The 18,136-nt window shown below is 42.2% G+C and overlaps 1 protein-coding gene across 3 annotated transcripts in view; it reads left to right on the forward strand.

Annotated features, from left to right (window-relative positions):
* The window catches only part of SEMA5A (semaphorin 5A), a 417,033-nt gene that overhangs the window by 90,082 nt on the left and 308,815 nt on the right, over positions 1 to 18,136 (forward strand). For 2 of the 3 annotated variants that reach the window (XM_039842786.1, XM_039842784.1), the window contains exon 2: positions 782 to 875. The exons of the other annotated variant lie outside the window; for it this stretch is intronic. The gene's annotated coding sequence lies outside the window, so the exon portion shown is untranslated. The remainder of the gene's footprint in view (positions 1 to 781; positions 876 to 18,136) is intronic. 3 annotated transcript variants of the gene reach the window in all.

Raw genomic sequence — 18,136 nt, forward strand, 5'->3', positions numbered from 1 at the left:
TCGAAATAACAGGCATGCGTCAGGGATGATGGACACATTTCCTTTGCAAACGAGAAATGGGAAGTAACCCGTTCCTTCACCTGCTGGCATACGGGGTTCTAGGCAGGCTGGTGCTTTGCGGTAGACTTTCATTATGTCACAAGATAAATTTGGTAAATATTGATATATATATATATATGTCAGATAGAAGGTTTTTATATGTTAAATCGGATGGGGAGATCATATGGGTTTACTTGGTTTTAGTAAAGTGAATCGTTTTTATGGTTTATAATTCTTTTTCCCATAAAAGCTCATATTGTTCACCAAATAAATTAACACCTAAATAAAAACACAAAATCAGATTTGTGGTATAGTTTATTCTGCACCTTCTGCATTTATCTCTTATTTTTAAAATGCGTTACTTAAGGGACAGTGCTCCCCAAAACGGTATGGAAGAGCCGTCATAAAATGGGTAAATTCACACAGCCGGTCTGGCTTCGAGTGGGTTTGAAATGATGGTCCTTTCCGTTATTTCCGGAGATTTGTTTAATGTGTTAACGGCATTTGGATTTTCATTTCTCCTTTTCTAAAGAGTGAAATCCTTCAGCTCATGTGATATTAAGCCGGGACGAGCCTGGTGAGGTTTCCAAGCCGTCCTGTATCACTGTTTAAAGTCTTACGTCCCTAAAGCAGCTTACTCTGATCGTGCAGGGCATTAATGGAACATTCTAGAATTGAGACGCAAAGACCACAGCATCTTTTAAAGTGGGTTAATAGGGTCTTTTTCTTTTCTTTTCTGCAGCGCTGGTGTGTGAGCGTCGAGCGTGAGCGTGCAGATGGCGCTGGGTCCTTAGTGTGATACATGATCGAAGAAACGCGTCCCCCTCCCCTCCTTGGTAAGCCATTCGTCTACGGGAGAAGTGACGAAACCAACGATTTTATAGGTTCAGATACTGTGACAGCTTATGAGCGTCACCGATCTCTGCTGTTAAAAACGGCAGTGCATGGGCAAGCTCTCGGCAAGACACACGTTTGTGGCAAAACTACTTGGGGCCTTCTCCCTGGTGAAGTCGCTCAGGAAGCCTTGAAAGGGCACCCTGGGCACAGCATCCTCCGGCCCACGTGCGGCTGTCTGCCCGTTCTCAGTTTCACCTTGCACCTACCCCTCCTGCTGCTTACGCGTATCGGGCAAATGTGCAATTGCTGTGGGCTCTCTGATAATTACGTTGCGCAAAAGTATTCTGGTATCAATTCTCCCTCTTTTGTTACAAGCGAAAGCAGACGTTTACTAGAACAAGAGTCAAGTCTGAACGAGACTGACATACGTAAATCATGGGGTAACATGGGGACACCCTTTGCCACATACCTCAAATGTGGTGTGTTTTTTTTTTTTTAAATTTAACTTTTTCTTATAAAAGAATGCTCTTTTCTTATAAAAGACCCTCTACTGGTTATGTAAAAAGAAGGGCAAGGAGAACCAATTCATTCGTGTTTCTTTAAGGAGTTTCTGCAGGGAACGACTTTCGTGTTTTGTTCATTCATTCATTGATTCATTCAGTCATTCACAGGAATAATTAACTGTAGCAAATCCGTGATCCTGAGGTAGCAGAATGTTTGGAGGTGGCCTTTTTCAAGAGCTACTGGTTCCTGTGTACATGTTCCATGAATAGTGAATGCGTTCTTCATTTTCATTGCCATGGTTTAAAAAAATAATGATTATAAAAGTAATGAAAAGCTATGCATGATACCTTATTAACCAGAAAAAAAGAAGTTATAGAATAACATATTTAATATAATCCAGTCATCTTAACAATAAACACATGCAAACATATAATCTCTACACACAAGTCACGTGTGGTAGAAAGCCTATCCGACCAATATATATATATCAATATTTACCAAATTGTAAAGAGCTTCTCTCTGCAGTTGAGGACATTGGTACCTCATGAGCCAAATAGTCACTGTCTAAGATTTTGAAAGGTAAAATTGGCAATTTGAAAGAATGAAGAAAAAAGGATTAAAATAGTGACTAGTGAATGCTCATTATGGGAAATATGTAAGGGAAAAATTCACCCATAATGCCTCCACCGAAGAAAATCGCTGCTGATGTTCGATGTAACGTTTTGCTTACTGAGCTGTCAGTGTTTCTGTTGGTGCCTCCGTGCCGAGAGGAATTTCATTTTGGGGTATTTGCAGTGCATTTCTATGTGTGTCATCGACACAGTACATCACATGCTGAGTGGTTGTATTTTGGGATAAAGATTTAGCCCATCATTCTTAATAACGCCAGCAGCGTGATATCCGTGGACTCTGCTCGTTTGCCCCATGCTGCTGTCTCGTCGGCCTGCTGGAGAGCCCCGTGAAGTGGCCCGGAAAGGTCTGGGGACATCCGATCTGTTGTGTCACATTCTGCGTTTCACTCTGCGTTAGCAAAGTTCACTCACCGTAGAGTCGTCTGCTCCCATGATCCACATTGGGCGTCACCGGAATTCCCATCATAAAACTGGGGAAAACCTGCTTTTCTCTACTCCTGTTCTCTTCCGTGTGGGATTTGTCCGTATTTTCCCATTTGTTTAGGTGAGCATCTGCCAAGTATGTTGTTGGACTGGAGGTTGCCGGCCTGATAGCTGCTGTAAATATCTGTGAATCGCACATGTGTGAGGAAGGTCAGAGTCCGTTTTTTTCTCTTTGTTTCACGTTTAAATCAGGCTGGGAACGTGTGCCGTTCATTCACAGTCGCCCGTTAGGGGGGCAGATGTGTTGGGGGTTCATTGCTTGGGTTTGAAGCTTTCTACGTGCATGGAAGGAAATTGCCATTTCAACTAAATTGTGTGTAAGATCTTTTTTGGCAGAATGTTCACAAGGGCTTAAAAATGACCCTGCGTTTGGATTTTTGGGTGTCACAGGACTTGGGGTTTTCCTATATCGTCGTCTCCAGGTCAGAATAGTGGAGAGCCTTCTCCGGCTGCAGGGTTGCAAACCAAATCAGTTCATGTTTTATCTCCTGGAGCTTATCATGTGGTTTTCGTGCATGTTCGTGTCTCTTCCAGCCTCCCAGGCCACAAAGGGATGAGAGTATTTTTGTCTCATTTGCTTTTGCTTAAAGCTTGGACAGAGACCACTATTGGTTAAACCAAAGCAGAAAACGCGGAGGTTGGAAAGATGGTCAGGAGATTCTGGGAAGTAAATGCCACCGTCGTTTTATGTCACCATATCTAAGAATGGTGAAGAAATCCTGTATTTCCCATGTAGAGGAATTAGGTGGGGGCATCTAAGTGATTTACCACAGTGCAGATTTTTTTGAGTGGGGCGGTGGTGACCGCCCGGCTTATCGTCGAGAGGCCATAGACCTTTGGAGAACTCTTTCTCCTCCTTCCATAGCAAGCCACATCCTTGCAACAACGATGGCTTGAAGTCGAGGCACCTGCCAAAGCTGGCTGGTCACGAGTCCCGTCTGGCGGTCACTCTGACTCATTCTAGTGGAGATCGTGACTCCAGCCTGGGTGCAGACATTCCGTCTCCCTCTCCTGCTCAGAGACGGTATTTAAGTGATTCTCCCCTCTCCCCCTGCGTCATCAGTCTTTACTTCCCTCTCTCCCCTGGGTCTTTCCAATGGGAACGCAAAAATTTCCATCTTAAGAAGAGTGGCCCGTGGACTCATTTCCCCTCCAGCTATGATGCGGTTCTCTCCTCTTTACAGAGAAACTCCTTGACATTTCTCGCTTGTATTTGTTATCCTCAACTCCTGTGTTTCCATTTCCTCTTACACCCACTTCGACCCCTCAGTCGTTCGCATTGGTTCTGCCGCATCAAGGTCACCTGTCACGGCCGCGCTGCTGAATCCGGCCATTGCGGATTCGTCCGCATTGCACTTGAGGGTCAGAGTCAGAGGCCTTCCCGCCGCCCGGTGGCTCTCTCACGCCTCCTTGAGGCACTTTCAGCATCTGGTTTTAGGACACCGCGTTTCCCCGGCCGGGCCCGCCTATGTCTCTGGTCCTTTCGTCTTACCGTAACTGCTCGTCTCCCTCCCCTCCAACCACTGGAGGCCAGGCTGGTCCAGTGACTTGACCCCACCTCCTTCCCTAACGCTCTCACCCTCTATGTAGTTCCTGCTCTGCCCACAGTGTAGTCTCCACGAGGGCAGGGATTCCTGCCTATGTTGATCACACCGCACCACCTCCAGGCACAGAGAAGGGGCTAAGGCAGAAGAAGCTGTCAGTAATTATTTGTTTCAGGATGGATGGGTGGATGGATGGATGGATGGATGGATGGATGGAGGGTCTTTTGGGATTTTTTCATACTCAGTGAGAAAAACTTTATTTCTAATTTGCACATGGAGCTGGAAGTCCGTGAGACTGTCCGCTAGAGGAAGGAGTGAGGTTATTCCACGTCTGCCCTCAGCCAGAGTTCAGTGCGTTTGGTCCGACTTTCCCCATGTCGTTCAGTCGGGGGAGAGTTGCTTGTTCACCAGTTCTCAGCTCACACATCACCTCCTCTACCCTCTCTATGACGGGTCTGTCTGAGTCGCACCCACTCTATGTCTCCACATTCCCACGTGTGTCCCCTCAGTGGCAACTCAGAGTTGGATTCTGTGTAGCATTCCTTGTGTACACGTAGTCTTCTTCTTCAGACTGCGAGGCTCTTGACTTGATTGCGTCCATCTTCCCAGTACATACCTCCCTGGAACATGACGAGTGTTGGAGATGTGTGTGTTACCTAATGACGTGATTCCGACTGATATTTTCTAAAACACGACTTGTCTAATGGCCTTTAACAGGGTGATGAAAACACTTTCCACCTGCCTTATGATTGTGCTTCATTTGATTTAAGATATTTATTTCATGATTTTTTTTCAATAATTACAGAATTAGTTTTGCTGTGTTTCTTATAAACTGTCCCCATATTGTCCAGCTGAGGCCACTCACTCTAGTGCTTTCCCTGTAAGTTAACATCATTCCTAGTGTGTCAAAAATGGGAAAGAGTGCATGATCCTTCCGAGGTCTCTTGTCCCTGCCTGCTGTCTATACTGTGTGAAGAAAATTGCAAAGGAGGCAAGAAGGATCGAGTAGCATGCGGGCCAAGGCCCTCCCCTCCACTGTGGGATCAGATGTCAGTCCTTCTTGGCATTTAACGTTTCTTAAATTGAGTGTTTGGACCTACTGTCATGTCATAGCAGAATTTCATCAGTATCTTCTTCAAGAAGTACTTATTATTATATGTAAAAATAGACAGCATGACTGTTATAGCACTGGACCAAGCTCAGAACCTCGAGGTCGTAGTCCTAGGAGTCTGATACTTGTGTGTACATACATGTCGCATCTTTAAGGAGTCTCTGCTGTGCAGGGTGCACAATTGTGGGTCAGCTGAGTATATAGAGACAGATAGATAGAAGATAGATAGATATAGATAGATAGATAGATAGATAGATAGATAGATAGATAGATGATAGAGAAGTAGATAAGATAGATAGAGACTTGGGTAGAAATAAAGCTATAGATCATAGACAGATATAGATATAGATGTTGATGTAGATGTTCAGATGTAGGTATATGGATATATATGTTTAGAGACATAGATGATACAGACATAGATAGCACTATTACTGGGACTTGTGAAGGTCTGTCGGGAGGGTTTATAATCAATGAAAAAACATCTAAAACAGTGTACCAAAGCCCAGCTCTGTGGCTAATTATGAATTTCCGGTAAATTATTTGACAGCTACGGAGGATGCACCTGATAGAGGAAGCTCTCAGTGCCGCACACCTTAAACTAAACGGTCTTTCACTAACTTGGCTCTGTGAGCATACGAGAGCTTGCGTGTGGGTGTGTATATACACGTACACGCACGCACATGCACATACACGTTTTTTATCGAACGGTGTGGACAGTTGCCCACCTTTCTTATCAGCCATCCCCAAACCTACCTGTGTCGTGCTGACAACTGTGTTCACGGCTGGAGGCAGCACGTAGGAGGATGGACACTTGGGAGGCGCCAAACGAGAAGGAACAGCCTCCGCAAAGCATGCACACGGCCACGTGTTTTCTGTGTCCGTGCTCGTTCTAAACATCATCGCTGAGCCACTGTGCCTTTCACGTCGTCACTGTGCCTTTTTAGTAGGCAGGTCTAGTTCTTTCCTTCTAAGTTACTCTGACTTTTCTCTATTTTCCTGGAATGTCTTCCTTCTTAACTCGTTGGACGCATAGTTATATGCTAACTTTATCATTCCACTGCTCTATTTTCTATGGAGCCAATGACATTTCTTTTCATGATTTTCTAATTCATGTACTGTGTTGTGGTCTTCTAAGATTATTTCATAATCCAGGTATATAAAAGATGTGTGTAAAGTTCTTAGCAGTTTCTTCTGGGATAGCATAATAGCAATAATCAAAAAATGAATTTCAATGATCTAACTTTGTTCTGTGATTATAATGTTAAGTGTCTTGTATAAATTTTAACTTTGGCTCTTATTTTCTTGTTCATTTTCTGTCTTTATGGCAGAGCATTTACAAAGCAATTTTTGTTTTCTTAAGCAAATCGTAAATGGTCGGATAACCCTAAAACTTACCTTTCTAACCACAGGTGCATGGTTGTGAAGACTATTGATTTGGAGTAGCTTCTTCTTATTTCTCTGATTTCAGGCCAGTTTTTCAAGTGTAGGTAGTGTAGAGGGTGTATCTTCCTGAGTCACCTCCACCTGCCTGTGCTTGTCGCCCTTATTTGACCAAGGTCACTAAGAAGTCACCCGGATGGCCAAGGCCAGTGGATGACACATAACTTCTTAATCCAGTGTGCGTTTTACCCCCTTGTTTGCTAAAGGTCACCAAGGGAGCTCCATTGCAGAATATTATTATCGAAAGAATTATGAAGCAATAGATCCTCCCTACTTTGAATGTCATTGCAAAATAAAGCAGCTATAGGTTTCTGCAAATAGAATCTTGGTTTTATTTCACTGAGCTAGCAAATATTTTGAGGGTTGGAACCCACTTGCACTATATAATTTCCTTGCTGAAAACACATGATTGGTGGTTCATTTGAAAGAAAATTCCGGATGGACAAACATCTGTATAAACAAATATGCCTCTGAAGCATCTCTTCCTGTCTGTGGAGATCATCGCAGACTAGTGGGATGTCTGATCGGAAATCATGTTTCTATTCTTGACGAAACACACTAACCACTTTTTTTTTGAAAATGGTAAGGAACGTGACAAGGAGAACTAACCTCTATCCACTACCCCACAGATATTATCGAGCACGTATAGTGCGTGAGATCGCTTTCGTAATTGGACATGTACCGACAAACAAGACAAGCTCCCAGTTCTCGTGGAGTACGCATTTTAGGTGGAAAGTTAGACCATGAACAATGATTACATCATAATAAATAAGAAAAAGTGTCAGTCGTGGTAAGTGCTACGCAGAGAGTCGGGGTGAGGCCGCGTGAAGGAGAGTGGGCGTGGTGGGGAAGGGGGCGTGGCGTGAGTTGAGGCCACAGCGGTGGGTGGGCAAGCGTTGGAGTGCGCAGGGCTTTGTAAGGCAGGACATGAAACTGGATGTTCATTAGGGGTGTTGGGAAGCCTTTGGAAATGCAATGGTGGCACAGGGTTTGTTTGCATTTTTAAATGGTCGTTCAGGTTGTCATGGTTACTATTGGGGAAATGGATTGTAAGGTAGCAAGATGGGAAACAAGAAGACTAGTTAGAAGTTCGTCATAGGTGACTGACCAAGGCATGATGGTGGCACAGACAGGGTGTCCTTGGTGGAGGTGGAGAGACCTGGGTGGATTTGTCATGATTTTAGAAGCAGAGTCAATGGTACTCCGATGGCTGGGGCATTGGGCGAGATGCAAAGGAAATTTAAGAAGGAATTGTAAGTTTTGGATTTGAGAAAGTTGGTGGAGGGTGGACCTTTATAGAGACAGAAGTCTTGGGGAGATGCAAGTTTTGGAGAAAAAGAAAACAAGAGTTCTCCTAGGGTTACATCCCCTTAGAGTCGGCAGCTCTCATCTCTTATCCAGTTGGAGAGGGCAGCCAGCTACATGTGTGAGCCAGGACCCCGTGAGGGTTCTTGGAAGAAGAGGTGAATGTTTGAGGGTCATCGCCATATCGACAGTAGATAAGCCAGGGCCTCACACCGAGGATTGACCTTCAGGAGGACAAGCATATCTCAGACAGAAACTTGGCCCTGGAATGTTCTAGAAGGGTGATGGGAGAGCCCTTCATAATATTTCACTTAATATAGTAGTGTTTTGATGCTTCAGAAGTGATCTTAAAAGTGACAAAAGTCCCAAAGGTAATTCTGCTCTTGAGAGATTTCGTTCAGCATCTTAGCAGCAAAATTCCCCACTGTCATAACATAAAACGCCATTCTGGTTCTAAGGCATCCGGTTAGATTCTTATAGTGAGGTAGGTGATGGCAGTTCTTGTCAGCCTTTATTTTGCTTTTTTTTCTTCCCATCAGCAGTTCAGGCTCCTATGGTTCTCAAAAGCTGTCTCTTCCCAGTTGAGTCTTAGAAGGCGTCGGGCAAAGCAAGACACGAGTTTGCAAGATCTACCCAGTTTTCCTTGTTACTGAAATGCTACTTTCTTACATAAAAACTTGTCCTCTGTCCTCTCATTTTACTCCGTGTTCTTTTAATTATCACAATTGTATTTTTTTTTTTTTCCAGGGACCTTGGACTAGTGAAAGTTTGGTATTTGAGAGGCCTGCCAAATATTTTTGCCAGTGTGTTTCATGTTCTCAGCGTCGGTTCTGGCAGCGGTCAGAGTACTTGTTGACTAAATGAATCTCTGTGAACATTTGCAATGTGCTGGATAAGAGACTCCATGACACACTGTTAATAATAATACACCAGATAGTGCTGTAGCCAGACAGCCCCTCAGTGTTTGATTTCCTGCAAGGATTTTAGTTAATGCCACTTGCATCATTACCACCTTTTGTAGGAAGATCAAAGCTATGGAGCTCAGGATGTCACCGGAGTTTTATCAGTGGCTTAGAACTTTGATTTTCTATCAAAGAGAAATGCATCTGGCTTATGAATGAATGTAAACTTGAAGGCTTACATTTCTCATAGTTAAAATAAGATTTGGCCCTGGCCATTAAGATTTCCCGAGGCTGATGTATTCTGTTGTAAGCCAGGGTATAGGGCTATATGTTGAGAAGTAGTGGGTTTGAGCATCCAGAATCCACACAGAGACCCCTATGAAAGGGATGTGCATAATTTGTAAGGCACAGTGATCAAGCACTTGTTAACAGAGATGAACTAAAGAGTAAGTTATTTTTTCCAGTGGATCATTTCATTGGTAAAATGCCAATATAGAATCTAGTTTATAAATAATCTAAAAGATCATATTAAAAACCTCTTTATTGAAGTATGATTGACATATGAAAAGCTATGTATATTTGATGTATAGATCTTGATGAGTTTGGGGATGTACCTATAAAACCCCAATAGTACCATCAAAGCCATAAATGTATCTGAAGTTTCCTCGCGCCTCCATCGCTATTACTGTTAATATTATCGTAAGTACAGTTAATCTAAGATCTGCCCTCTTAGCAAATTTAAGCATTCGATTGGATATTGTTATTAGCTCTACATACTATGGTGTATAGTAGATCCCATTTTTAAAATTCGTGTTATTTTTAGAGATTGATAATCGCTCCTTAAGTATGCCATTTTGAGTGTCAGCTGGGGTCAGAAATCAAGCTGCAGCAACACAACTTGCCATCAACCTGAATTGTAATGTTTCGTGGTCTCTCTTCTCTGCTGCAGGGTCATGTGTGGTGTTCAGATCTCAGGTAATACATGTAGTGAGGGTGTCTCTTCTGAAATGAATAATGTGCAGCTCATTGAGGGCAGTAAAGTATAAAGGTGGGATTTTCCTTAACTGGTCAGGGCTTTTAACAATTACACACAAGTCGCCCCTGAGACTCGGAGAATGTATCACCTGTGATTATAATATGATTTAACAGTGGATCTAGGCTTTCCGACGGAGTCAGTGAGTTCAAAGGGAATTCCATCATCCTTTTGAAAGGCCAATGTTATTCCGCTGTTTGGGGCGGGGGGCAAGTAGAAGCACCATAAAACATCTTCTTTATTGTCAATACCAATTATAGTTTGATACAGTTCAACAAGATAGAAAAGCCAATAATGCTGAAAGATCTTGGGAGGATCAGGTAAAGTGATGAATGTATTTCTCTCCCTCTTTACCATCTAACGAAAAGGGCTATGATTTTATTACTTGCAAAATTCTGGGAGATGACAGAACTGGGTAACAGGAACTCTCGATGAGAATCGAAGGGGCTGATTCTCTGGTGGACAGCATCTTGCTGTTAGCCTTCTTGTTTCTTTATCTCTAAACGGAGGAAAAATACCGTCTTAAAGAAACAGAGAGTCAGATCTTCCTCCAAATTCAGCCCATTTTGTACAGCTTTACCACCCTCCTTTCGAGATTCCCGATTCTCTCGGTGATGGAGACAGTTTCTGAGCGAAGCATGTCACAGAGGGTCTCTGCGTGTGTTCTGATCATAGAATTCATCCTTGAGAGAGCATAGAGTAGTATCTGGGCTGAAAACCCCTCAAATAAATGCTTTGCTCAGATTTAAGAATTACAGAGAGCAACGGGTTAGTTATAGCCAGCTCATAGGGTAGGACCGGTCACGTTACTGACTTCACGTGTGACCATGGTCTTCTCAGCCAGGGAGGGGAAAGATGCCGTTTGTGTCAATGGCGAAGAATGCATTTTTGGAAATGTAGCTTTATTATACTGGATTCTTTCCAAGTTTATATTTCAGTGGATGTTTTAGTCTTAATTTTAGCAGTTACAGAATATGAATTTTCTGCTGATTCCCTCCTTTTTTGGGAATATAGGGGCCGGAATATAATTTGGTTGTTATTAAAAAAAAAAAACAACCCTCTATGGTTATGCTAACATAAATAATCATCACAAATTCAATATTAGATAGAGACAAGATTTGCAATGTATGTGGTAGACATAAGGTTACCATTTCCAATATATAGTTATACATATTGATAAAAAGTTTGATCTATAAGAAAATGGGTAAAGATATAAATAGGCAATTCATATTAGAATAAATGCAGATCTCTAGCAAGAAGATAAAATGTTGTTCCATCTTTTACTGTTAGGATAATACAAATGAAATCTTCTGACTGGCAAAAATAAAAAAAAGATTAAAAAAGAAAACACTTACTGCTGGTAAAGATGCTGATAAAAAGGGACTCTTACCCATTCCTGATGGATATGGGAATGGTTTACATTTTGGGGAAAGCAGTCTGACAACCTCTATTAAAAATATACAAACTCTGACTCCACAGTATCATTTCTGGGAGTATAGCTTATAAGACTAAAAACACCAACTTACATAAATACGGTATGTATACTGGGTTTTATGGTAGTATTATTTTCATTGCCCTCCCCCCCAAAAAAATAATCCTCAAAAAACTACATCACATATTGGGTATGTATCGACAGATTACAGATTATGTATCAGAGTATAAGAATGCCTCAGAAGTAATTCAGCTATATAAAGATTAATTTAAATCATACCTGGCTACCATGGAGAGATTTTCATATCATTTAATGAGAAAAGTAGGCTCCATTTATAAAGCAAGAACACCCTCACCTCTCCAGTCTGTATACACGTGTTTGTATGTGATTCCATAAACATGGAGAAAAATCTAGAAGGATACCCCCTAGAATGCTAATGTATAGATAGGGAGAGAAGCAACTTCTAAGAAACAGCCCTGCGACAAGCATTGAACTTGACAAAGTGTGACGATTAGGGTGTCTGGGGGCCATGGACTCTCCCAGCGTCGTTCCGGACGTAGCAGAGTTCTCGACTCGTAAAATCATCAGAGCCTCTTCATTTCTTAAAGGGCTTCACATGGCTCCTACAAGGAATACGGGCTCTTCCCCAGCCCCCACCATCATGGTAGCAGTCCTTGAGTGTCTTCTGATAATATTTATTCTCCTTTCAAATGTTTTCTTTTTAGAACATAAACATTCACCAGCAGTGGATTAGAAGTCCTAAGTCTGCCCCTAGGGATTTGATGTAGGATATTATACATTTCTCCTTTTCTCTCCAGCACCTGAGTAACCTCGCGCTCATCAAAAATGCTTCCCACGTCTCATTTTCCTCTTCCGTGTGTGCAAATACCATTATCCTCTTGTTTATTATGAGTAGCGACAAATACTATAATTAAGGTAAATTATAACGGTGAATGCCTAACTTTTTATTCAAGAAGTGTTGTATAAACAGAAAGATTGAATATAATACAGTCCCTCATCATGACTCCATTAGCAAATCCTGCTGCTGTTACTCAAAAGGAAGAAAACTGGCTGGGGCTGGGGTGGGGGAAGAAACATAAATAACTTGCATGGAGAAGTACACGTAAGTCAGTGACAAAGATGGAGGGTTCCATGAGTGTCAGCAAACTGTCTGGTCCATTGTTTGAAGAGCTCTAGCACATTGCACATGGTTCAAGATGGAGTGCCGCGTGTGCCTGTGTACCGGCGAGTAACACACAGGGCAATGGATCAGTGCAGCTGTTGCTCATGATTCAAACAGCATCTGGAACCAATATGGCCGCCAAGCGCATCCCAAAGCCAGTGGTTTGGCCGCAGGTGTCCTGACGGGGCCTTTGGGGTGCACATCGAAAAGCGTCTGCTTGTGTCACAGCTTTTCCCTCTGTGACACCACAGACAAACAGAAGTCGTTCTTAATTTGCCTTTCTGAAAACTTGATTTGTTTTTGCTGGTTAGCTATTGATTTCGTTGAGTTTTTCCATATCTTGTCATACACCGATTCTGGAGGAAAATGAAATGCTCCCTAGATGAATAAACAGAAGTCATTCGGGTGTCATTTATAAACATTTACGTGTATCGCATATTGGTGTATCCATGCAGACCCCGGGAAAAAGAAAAAGCCTCCCATTTTATCTCTGCCGTCCGGACACTGGCCACCCCATCCTTGGGCTCCATAGGAGACAAGGCGGCTCGATGGTCAGCATCCAGGGTCCGCCATTGCCTTGGCCCTTGACCGTCAGCTCAGAGATGCGGTTTTGCCTCACCGAGCGTGCCTGCGAACGTGGTTTTTTTGCACCGCCATGCTCTGCCTGGGCTCGTCCTTCCCTCTGGCCAAGGCACATTCTGTATCCTTTGCCTCATCCCAAGTGGCTCAGGTACTTGTTACCTGCCTGAGCCCCTCTTTGCACCAATAGGTGTCTGGGCACTTTCTACAACATTACTTGTCCTCATCGACATCAGGAGCACATGTAGGACAAGGTTTTTACTTTTTGGTTTATAAAGACCTAGAGGTCAGAGTTACCGTTTTTAAGGACCTCATATTTTAGTGCGCCCTCAGTATTTGTGATCTACGGAAGGCACTTGTCCCCTGCCAAGGATAAGAACACTCCTGTTGGGTGGCGGGAATTGTGAGCAAGTGGCAAGCATATTGACTGCAGTCATGAGAAGGGGTCCGATGATTATATGCTGAAACCAAGTGCTGCTGCTAATGAGTCAAAGAACGCGGAAAATGGAGTGTGCGCCCTGACTTTGCTCCCTTTTGCCTGTAGGAGGCGCTGTGGACTGAATGTTTAGGCCACCTGAAGCTCACTCGTTGACTTTCTAACCTCCAATGTGATGGCGTTAGGAGGTGGGGCTTTAAGGAGTTGATTGGGTCCTTGTGCTTCCACCCCCTAACCCCCTGCTCTCCTCCCTGTCCCCCGCTTTCTCCCCTTCCTTTCCTTCTCTCAGCCTCGTGAAGACACTCTGAGAAAACAACATTCTATAAACCAAGAGTCAGGCTCCCACCAGACACCAGATCTGCCGGCATCTTGGTGTTAGACTCCCAGCCTACAGAAGTGTGAAAATAAATGTTTTTGTTTCAGTCACCCAATCTACGGTAATTTGTTACAGCAGCCCAAGCTAAAGCAGGAGGGATTTAGTAAATGTTCGAATGACGTTATCAGTCAAAATGGCTGATAGGCCAGGGGTGTACAGATCCTAGGATGATAAAGATAACGGTAGAGAAGTGGGGGGCGGAGGGGGATGTCTCAAGAGAGAAGATCAGCTGTGTTCCCCTTCACTCTCAATACTAAAAGAAATGAGTCGGTCCCTACTTTGCGAATTATAGGCAGTGCCGGAAATAACTGGTATCAAACGAAATGAGAAGTTGAGGGAAAAAGTACATACACGAGGATTCCACCTCAGGCTAAAATAAATGTAGATTTGTGTGAGAAACTTAGGAAAATGTTTTAGCAAAGCAGATGATGTGCATAAGTTTGAATGGTAAATATATTCTGCATGTATAATCCAGTAGGATAGCATATTCAATTAGTAGTTGCAGCTTATAATGTTAAAAAAAAAAAGACTCTTTGAAAACCAGTTGTCTGTGAATTGTGCCTGTCTGGTTTTATTTATTTATTTTAGTGAAACTTATAATGGGTAAAATGTAAAAGCAACAGCATCTTAAAATAATACAGCAGAGTTGAAATCCTTGCTGTACATTGCCTCTCTTATTTTTCACGTGGAGATTTTGTAAGGGACATAAGATTTTGTAAGGGACTTAAGATAATTAGGAAGTTGTCCAATGATTGTTCCAGGGTTCTTGTTTTAGAGGCTGAGAAAAGTTTCAGGGGTAGGGAGCTTACGGCTTGGTGTCCCCTCAATATTTGTGAACTGAGGATGACAGTTGTGCCAGGCAGATGATAAAGAACATTCCTATTGGGTGGCAGGAACCGAGAGCAAATGGCCAAGCTTAGATTGGAATCATGGGAGCGGGTCTGATAATTACGTCTGGAAATCGGTCTTGCCAATTTCTTTCCTCCTGATAGGGCATAATGCTACTGAAATTGCATCCTCCCCACCCCCCAGTCTAAATCAGAGTTTCTCAACCTCGGCACTACTGACATTTGGGATTGGATAGTTTCTTCTCGTGGGGTCGTTCATGGGCATTTTAAGTAGTTGTCAGCATCCCCAACCTTTCGTCACTGGATGCCAGTAGCATCCTCCAGCTGGGACAGCCAAAATTGTCTACAGGCATGGCCAAATGTTCCCAGGCAGAGGGAGTCTAGTTTTCCTTGGTTTTGAGCTATTGGTCTAAACACACTCTATTAAGTTAAAAGCAGGCCAAATAGGAGTCTTGAAGATGTTGCGTGTGCTTGTGTAGCCACACGTCTGTGAAGGCGAGGCCTTGGACATGGTGCAGCTTTCACACTGCCTGCTCTTGATCTTATGCCGACACTTCCGTCCCATACACGGAGGGGAGAACCCAGCAGGTGAGGTGGGCAGGACCTGGAGGCTCTGGGAGGCTCACCTCCACCTGGATCTAATTGCTGGAAAGTGTGGGGCCCGCCTTTTGGGGTTCATGCTCTAGTGAGGTCAGAGCTCAGAAATGGGTAGAGTGGACAAACACTGCCATCGGTTAACCTGTGTCTTCCTTGACCTCTCGCACATCGAATTCCCAAGGCTTTTTCTTCCCATTTATTGTACTCATGAATTTTGGATTGAAAGAGTGGAAGAAATCCAATCCCCAACTGAAGGCTGAAGAAATCCAGAGTAAGTTTTTCTGAGAGCATCGCGAGTTAATTTATGATCCGTTGACCCATTTGCCTCCCTCATTTTTACCGACAACTGTCCAGAGTAACACAAGGGGTCAGGTGAAAGCTGCCTTTGAAAAACTCAATTAAAAAATATTATTACTAATATTTTGCTGCCCAACTTTCTCAACTCTGTCCCAAAGAGGAAATTTGTAGCAATTGAAGATTTCACAGTCTGTATTTCTGAGCCACGTCAGAGATGTGATGGCGACTCTAGCACTGCAGAACATTATGTGAATTTGGGGAAGTCTTTGAAACAGAGCGAGGCCATAAACTAGCGAGGGGATTATAACGATGCAGACAGTAGTCGTTTGGATTTGATAGGTGTTCAGCAGGGCTTTTATTACGTATATTTTCCATTTTATTTACAGGAAAATTCCGCCCAATTTGCTTAGACCAACCATCTGGAAGTACTTTTCCTCTTTATTACCCTTTGACACCTTGCCAACTGCAAGAAAAAAGATAGAGGACGAAAAAAAATTACAAAAATACTTTTTTTTAATGCAATTTAATGTTAAGGAAAATGCTAACTTTTCATCTTTCAACACGTGCATTAAGTTAAATCTTAAATCAAGTTTCTGTAAGTTTTCTTTGGTAAATATTTGTCCTCTGGTATGTGTGACAAAGTGTTTACGTTCCTGTCCTTGCTCTTGCTATAATGTCACATCTCCGAGGCCCAACACAATTTACAAATGTCCGTGTTCAATAGTCATCATCACTGTTTTAGGTAGAACTCTATCTTATGAGTGAGGAACCTGTGTGTGGAGTATTCACCTCTCTGTGCTGGGGCAGTTTCTTCTAGCTTCTTCTACATTGGCCAAAGCCTTTTTTTTTTTTCATTCTGTAATGAACTTTTGCTTAAAGAGAGTAGTTTTCTGAAAGCCGCTTCTTAAAAGTCACCACGCATTGAAAGCATGCGCTGGATAAATCCAGCAGTGGTTGATTTATCATTTGGAAAATACAAATCTGATTCATTTGGGTCAAATGTCTGTCTGTTCAAAGAACCGTGCTGTCTCATGGTGACCAGATCTTCGCCTATCTTTGTATCAAGGGGGCTGAGCTTTGGGTGACAATGAGCCACAAAATTGCGACTCAGCTATAAAACGGTGTAAGTTTATCAAACGCCCATCTGGGAAATGGTGTAATATTTACAGCCAGCTTGCTATGTGCCAGGCACTGTACTAGGTGTTTTTTGACTGTTACATCAGTCACATTCAGACAGAAACCCTGCAAAGCGAGGGTTTTTTCTTCCATTAAATTGATGAAACTGAGACACAGATGTTTCGTAACTTTTCCAAGGCGGAATCGTGAAGTCAGGGTTCATTCCGGGGTTTCACAAGCCCATGCCCTGATTCTAAGGAAAATTCTTCTCTTGCTTGTGAATGACACCTGTGTTTGATGTTTTCTTCTGATGAGTAGATCTGGTAGGTTTTGCCAAGGTGTTTGTGGATGAGTTTGTTGTTACATTCGTGTGAAAATTTCTAGTAAAGAACGTTACCAATGTTTTCATCTTATGATCGTTAAAAAAAAAAAAAAAAAAAAAAAAAAAATAAGCCAATGACTTACAAACATTTGAAGAAGGACATATTTCCATCTTAATATTTATTCAGGATTCATGATCTTTAGAGGACCGAATGTAGATCTAGTTATAATATCTAATCAAAAGGACAGTTTTGAAAATGTTATGCTTATTTAGAAAGATCATATTGGATAGGCATCAGCGAAAAGAGCTAGAGAAAAACTCTCATCTTAGATGAAAGTAATTTTTTCTTACTCATAGTGAATCGCTGGGTCATGAACACAGCTGAATCATGTTTTCCATGTCTTACGCTTCATTTATTACAAATGAAATTAATTTTGTTTGATGATATCTTTTAAAGTCTTCGAATGTTATTTCAGTGAAATATGATAATTATAATGTCTATTTATGCATGTAATATGTGTTTTCCTAAAATAATTACGTAATAAATTTTCATTTCACAGTGACAAAAGAGTTGGGTATCCTTTTAGCTCTCATCCAGTTAAACAAGAAAGACGGTAGGTGATCATTTTGAATCAGATCCTACTAGACAGAAAAAAATGTTAGGAAATTTTCTCCTAATTTCTTTAGATGAGTTTTACTTACTTTATAGAGATCTTACACACCTATTTTGGTACATACCTTGCTTGTGGTCAGTGAAATTCATTTAAAGAAGTAATAAACTTTGTAAATGCTAGGCAGTCAGGGAAACTCAGAGCACAGGAATGCTTCAGAAAAGTATAAATTATATAGCTATGTAACTTGACTTTTATTAAGCATATGGAGCTTTTGTTGTCCATATATAGCAAAAACACTGTGAAATAATACCTGCTATCATTTGCCTTCCCTATTCTGTAATTACGTATATTCGAAAGCGTGAAATTACATAGCGATTTCAAGCATTCATTCTTACCGTTTTTTTAACCTCCCCTCTCGTATGCCCCTTCAGCTACACACTCCAGCACGCCTTACCACTCTTTACCGTTCATACTGTTTTAAAGTCTTACGTGTCTTCCTTTATGAA

This window comes from Pteropus medius, unplaced genomic scaffold (assembly GCF_902729225.1).
Source record: "Pteropus medius unplaced genomic scaffold, Ma_sr-lr_union100, whole genome shotgun sequence".
In the NCBI taxonomy this organism is placed as follows: Eukaryota; Metazoa; Chordata; class Mammalia; order Chiroptera; family Pteropodidae; genus Pteropus; species Pteropus medius.